The following is a 6,673-nucleotide window of genomic DNA, read 5'->3' as shown; positions in this document are numbered from 1 at the left end:
ACTGACCATCAAAGTGGGAGAGCCCTTACCAACCAGATGATCTGCTGCTGTTTTTTATAGTTAAGCAAACCAATGAGTGGAAGATGGAGGCAGTTTGCCTGCGGTCAAAAGATAGGTTCCTTACACAGCAATAGGTCTCAAACTTTGGAGTGCCACAGAATAACCAGGAGAACTGACATAAACATTGATTGCTGGGCCTCATTATAACAGTTTCTTAGATCTAACTTAGACCCGAGGATTTTTGTACTTCTACTAAGTTCCCAGATAATACCAATGTTGTTGATTCATGTACTGCACTCAGAACCCTTGCAATACTGTCGTCTTTGCACTATAATGTACTATATGACTAAGTATCCCTATGGCATTCGGTATGGATTGGTGTCTGTCACCAGCCAGTATAAGGTGTATGTTTCATGAGCCATAGTTGAAAAAGCACATTTACTACAGAAACTAGTTTTATTTTATACTAACACATTGCAATCATTAGCATAGGTATTAATCCTAAGTCTGATGGCTTCCCTAAGGTCTTACAGATGGAAAGGGCCAAAGTGTGACTTCAAGACCAGCCCATCTAACACCATGGCCCATGCTCTTACACCTGATTTATATCTGGCAGTCTTTCCAATATTCCATACTGAAAAGCGTTCTATTGCTACAAAGAGCGAAGGCAGCAAAGGTAATCTTTTCCACAAATGGTGCTGTAACAACTGGACATCCACATGCAAAAAAAAAAAAAAAAAAAAAAAAAAAAAAAAATAAATCTGGAAACAAATCTTATACCCTTCAAAAATTTAACTCAAAATGGATCATAGACCAAAATGTAAAATGCAAAACTATAGCACCTCTAGATCACATGGGAGAGAATCTGGATGACCTTGGCCATGACAATGACTTTAGTGCAACATCAAAGGCATGATTCATGAAAGAAATATTGACAAACTAGACTTCATAAAAAATGAGAACTTTTGTTTTGTGAAAGACAATGTCAAGAGAATGAGAACACAAGCCACAAGACTAGGAGAAAATGTTGGAGTTCATGTAGAGCACGAAATCAGCCGTAATACCTGGCTTGCCAGAATGTAACACAGAGGCTGCTAGGGGCAAAGGAAGGTTTCAGAGAAGGGCCTAGGCCTTTGGAATGCCGAGGCCTGTGTGATCACTCTGCAGCTGGAATGCTGTGGAGAGTTGCCTTTCCGAAGCCTTCTTAGCCAGAACAGCCATCTTGTGGTCTAAGAGATGTCTGCATTGTCCCTAAGCTATGTTTAGTAGAACGTGCAGATTAGCATACCTTATCTTTCCTGTAAACAGATCTTCCTAGTTTCAGTAAGATCTCTTGTCACACTTCACGTATTTGAGAAACAGTAATAAGGATTTGTGATTATCCTGAAGTACCAATAAAAGTGGGAGCAAAGCCTCTGAGCATAGACCCCTTGCCTTCTCCCCTCTTTCACAGCCAAGTCCGGAGTAATCTTTCATCCTTCTGTACAGGGATTGCTGGCCATTCCCAGCGAGGTCATCCCGTCCGGCTATTGTCTCACTCAAACTGCCTCGTTCAGCAGGTAGGTACCAGGTCCTAAGCTCTGAAGATTAGGCCTGGGTTTGGGTTTTTAGTTCTTTTTGTCTTCTTTTCTTTTCTTTCTTTTCCCTCTTTTTTCCTCAACCGTATTTCACCAGGACCACTATCAAAGTTTAAGCCATACTGTAGACATTCTGTAAATATTTATTAAATGCATTAATGAGGATTGATGTGAAAATTAAATGAAAGAGTACATGCAAAACACTTAGAAGAGGGTCTAGTTCTTTCCAAGACCATCAGTGGATGCTACTCATCATTATTTTTATTGAAGGATAGAAATCCGTATCAAAGGATGAAAAGCTTCATGAGCTAAGACTGGAAATTGTATTAACACAGTTGTTTTCGGGGCCGGTAATATATTTAAAAAGCAGCATTTCCTTCTTTGAACAATGATTTGCGTGGCATATCAGTACTAATATAACAAAATCTGAACTCTCACCCGTGTTTAAGAATTATACACCCAATTTACTCTGCACAAATATGCTGAGTTCTAAGGAATACCCCCATGTTTTCATTGTTACTTGTTTCTTTGTTCAGCGTGAGAAAGGAATTACTTCACTGAAAGTTTCCTATACTTAGTCTTTTGTGCTTTCATGAGAAAAGATTTCATTACCAGTGATTTAGGAGTGAAGTTTAACTGTACTCCCTCTCACCTATTTTTATTAAATCCCAAGGGTTTTCTGGTTTGGTCTGGGTTAAGAGTGTTTTAGGTTTGCTTTTTGTTTTCCATTTGCAAGTTAAGCTCTTAAAGTCTAGCATTAATTCCAGAATACACACATTAATTCTTACAAAGTGGAGGATTTCTTAGACAACTTGAGTTGCAAAGACAAAAGAAAGAACACCAAATTCAGGCAAGGATTTTTCATTGTGTTAAAAACCTCTGCGTAATATTTAATGTGCTTTGTCTTCTTACTCGGTTTTATCAGCTCAAAAATCTTGAGGGAAATCAAACCTTATCTTTTAATGGGTAAATGCCAAAGGAAGTCCTTTATCAGTTTGTCCTAAGGCTTTGGATATATTTTCTGGAAATAGGTAGAAAGCCAATTTAGTTACAGTTCATGAAAGAAATTTGGATTTCAGTGTCCATTGAGCCCATTATTTTGTGCTTTCTCCACTTCCAGGGAATTCATTTTTAACCATAGCCAGTAACCTGAGGTCTTAACTGCAAAATAAGCCAAGGGAGTTAATAACAAACCTTTGTTTCTTTGAAAATAAGCATTATTCATACTATGTTTATTCACTCACTTTGTTTTCAAAGTTTTGTTTTACTATTTTTATTCATTCACTATTTTATTCATTCACTTTGTTCCTATTCAGGAACAAAATCTCTCTTCTGTGGTTTAGAATAGGGTCCAACGTATCTCCCTGTGATTCCCTGAGAAAGAAACAGCTGTGTCCAAACACTTCTCATGAAATGCCTCCTCTTTTCCATGAGGGCAACCCAGAATGAAAGACCGTCTTTAGAAATGGTTTACGGTGATTAAAGTATCTGACAATCCAGACCGATGTTAATCCTACCAAGACAGACTCTTTTCCACATAAACACCATGACAAGGAGCTCCTGGGACAGACTGAGAGAAAACCTCTAGAAGGAGGCCTTGATGTCATGCATCCACCCGTTCCTTTCTTCTGCTCATTCATTTGCTCATCTCTTCATTCATTCCTTGTTCATTTATTCAAAAAGAATAAATGGTCTTTTGTTTAAAAGTTATTTGCCCGTGACACCCTTCTCCTGCAACAGATATTTGAAATCTAAATTTTAGATTTTATTCTTAATTTTATTCAAACACAGACAGTACATACACATAAACATTACTTAATATTGTGCCTGTTTTTAGGTAACTCCTTAAACTCTACACCTGCTCCTCCATCTTGGCCCAATAAATCTGGGGCTAAAAGTACAAACCACATCCTTGCTTTGCCTGCTGGCCCTGCTAGGCTCTGCCAGTAGAGGGAAGTAGAGAGAGGCTGCCTGGCTGGAGGAGGAGACGAGCTCTGCTTCTTCCTCCTTTTGTTTCTTCACTGCCTGCTGTTACAGTGAAGGACGTGGCGCCTTGCTTCTTTACCCTGGTAGCAGCAGTGGCAGCAGCTCAAATCAGTTTGCAATTTTTTCATCACCTGAAACACCAGCCTCATTGCTCCTGCAACCTTAGAGCCACAGCACCAACCAGCCAATGCTCCCTCCTCAGAGGTGTTGAGTTTCAGCTCTTAGAGGGCTTCTCTGCTGAGTCACTTTTAATAACTCAGACATCTTTCCCTTGTTCCCCAAACCCTAGGAGTGAGAATCATTTTCTACAATTGCTACTACAAATTGATACTACAAGTGATACTTGAAAGTTGGTTTTTTACCTTTTCACTTTCCTAGTAAATACCATTGTATTTAGTCAACTGTTTTTGATACTATCTCTGTTCAAACAGTTGGTGTGCTCTCTGTCTCCTGATTGTGCCCAGAATATTAGATAGTACATGTTTAAAACACAATATTAGGTATTTAAGAGAATGAATTAGATTCTTTTTTTTTTTTTCTTTTCAGGTATGTGACATATACCATTGTATTTCGGATATTCAAGATAATGATTCAGTCTTTGTACTTATTGTAACATGACCAACACATTAAGTCTATGTAACATTCATCACCACACATAGTTACAATTTTTTTTTTCTTGTGCTGAGAACTTTTAAGATCTACTTTCTTGGCAGCTTTCAAATACACAATACAGTTGTTAACTAGAGCCACAATGTTGGACATTACATCCCCAGGTCTTAACTTACTCTGTAAATAGAAGTTTGTACTTTTTGACCCCTTTCAACCATATTTCCTGCCTCTGATCCCCCATCTCTGGCAGCTGCCATACAGAGAACCACTGTTCTCTGGAACTGTGTGAGCTTGGGTTTTTTGTTTTGTTTTTTTGTTTTAGATTTTACATGTAAGTGAAATCATACGTTATTTCTCTTTCTCTTTCTGACTTATTTCACTCAGCATAATGCCTTCAAAGCCCATCTCACAAACAAGAGAAATTCCTACATTTTAAGGCTGAATAACCCTCTACTGTATGTGCATGTCTATAAACCCCATTTTCATCAATGGACACTCTGTCACTTCCATGTTTTGGCTATTGTAAATAATGCTACAATGAGCATGGGGTGCAGATATCTATTCAAGTTAGTTATTTCGTTTTCTTTGGATAAATACCCAGAAGTAGAATTTCCAGATCATATGGTAAATCTATTTTTCATTTTTTTGAGGAACCTCCATTCTATTTTCCAAAGGGGGTGCACCAATTTATACTCCAAACACCTGTACACAAGGGCTCCCTTTTCTTCTACATCCTCACCAACACTTGTTATTTCCTGTCATTTTGACAATAGCCACACTAATAGGTATAAGGGGATAGGACATTGTGGTTTTGATTTGCATTGAATTAAGTTCTTATTTAAGAAAAATATATCTGAGCTATAAGACTTTAGCTATTTAAATATCAAAATAATATAAAGCCAAATAAACTTACAGAATCATGGTGCATTTCAGGAGCTGTGGGAAGTTGGAAATATTAACACTGTGTGAGAGCCATGGACTCGTTTTGAAAATTTCTGAATTCACATTGGGTTGTGACTCCAAATTTCCATGACAACACCGAGTTGACCAATGTCATATTTCAGAACCTGAGATGACGGAAATTACTATAGGAATAACTTAGAGCACAAAAGGGAAACAAGAAGGAGGAATATATACACTAAGTAGTCTATGTTTAAAATAAAATATGCCACTGTTTTATCAATCATAAAAACAATTTCTATAAACAGCAGAAAAACCAGAAAAGACACAAAGAACAACTCAAAACTTCCACAAGTCTACCACTCAGCAATTGAAGTAAACTTTTCAGCTTCAGGTTTTCAATTTTTGTAGACCATGATAATATACTTACTGTTTTGTAACTTTATTCTTTTCGTTAATAAGATATGATCATTTTACTATGAGCATAAGTAATTTTAATGTGTTGATATTTTAAGCATTATTAATATACTTTCTCTCTTACCTTATCCATCTTTCTGCAGGGAGCTGACCATATGTTTCAGAAGAAATGAAAAGAGAAAGAACAAAGCAATAATCAGCTTCTGATAAGAAAACTAGGATTTTGCCACAAGAAAATTAGCTTGAGAGGCAAGCACTGTTGAGATAGGATTTTCCAACTTCCTTTATCTTATCCATTTAAAATTGCAGAAACCATGCCTGAAGAATATATATGTATGGAGCCCTCCCAGTGTTTGGCAGAGATGTGGCTTCTACATATAACAATAAATTCAAAATGCTTTTGTCTTCATTATAGGAGGATATGACATAAGGGATGATGGGAAAGGAGAAAACGAGACAAAAGAGGGGGTTGAAACAAGCAGAAACAGGCACTAGTTTGATCTCAGGCATGGCCATGGCCTGGCACCAGAGAGCTCTGGCTTTTCCTGGGCAATCTTTAGCTTCCATGTGATACAGACTTAATTCCCAAATACCGCAAAACCTGCTATGGAGCCTGTGGAGGGGTATGCCAGAAAGGGAGTAGGGGGGTGTCTCCAGCAGGGACCACAAAGCAGTTTCTTGAACTAAAGTGGAAACGTGGCCAGACCTTGAAAGTCTCATTCTGCCAAGAAGAGATGAGGTTAGAGGTGTGAGAGGGAGGCATAGTCAGCCAGAGAGAACTGCCAGGCCCAACACAGCTGAGAAAAATAAGAATATGAGTTTGAACAGCCAAAATGTTTTGTCCTGAAGCCAGCAAAGCCATAGAATCCAAGTGGAAGGAACACTGTCCCCAAGACCAGTAGATCAAGCAGAAGTCAAAAGTCACCATGAAGATTGGAGAAGCTCTTCCCCTACCGATGCCATGAGCTCTCCTAAATCGTCCATTCTGACGTCCTTTCAAACATACAACAACTTAGAGTGGGAAGCAGGGAGGGAGGAAGAAATTGAGAAACTGAGCATTTTTATGAAAGAAGGCCTGAATGTTACCCAAAGTGACCAGTGACCATTTAATTACTAGCCTGGACTAGGCTGAAGGCTCGACTAAACACAAATCATTGTTCTTCCCAGTAACCTGTGAGTGCACA

This window comes from Enhydra lutris, unplaced genomic scaffold (genome assembly GCF_002288905.1).
Source record: "Enhydra lutris kenyoni isolate GAN:26980312 unplaced genomic scaffold, ASM228890v2 scaffoldscaffold12, whole genome shotgun sequence".
Lineage (NCBI taxonomy): Eukaryota > Metazoa > Chordata > Mammalia > Carnivora > Mustelidae > Enhydra > Enhydra lutris.
This window is presented reverse-complemented; position numbering follows the sequence as displayed.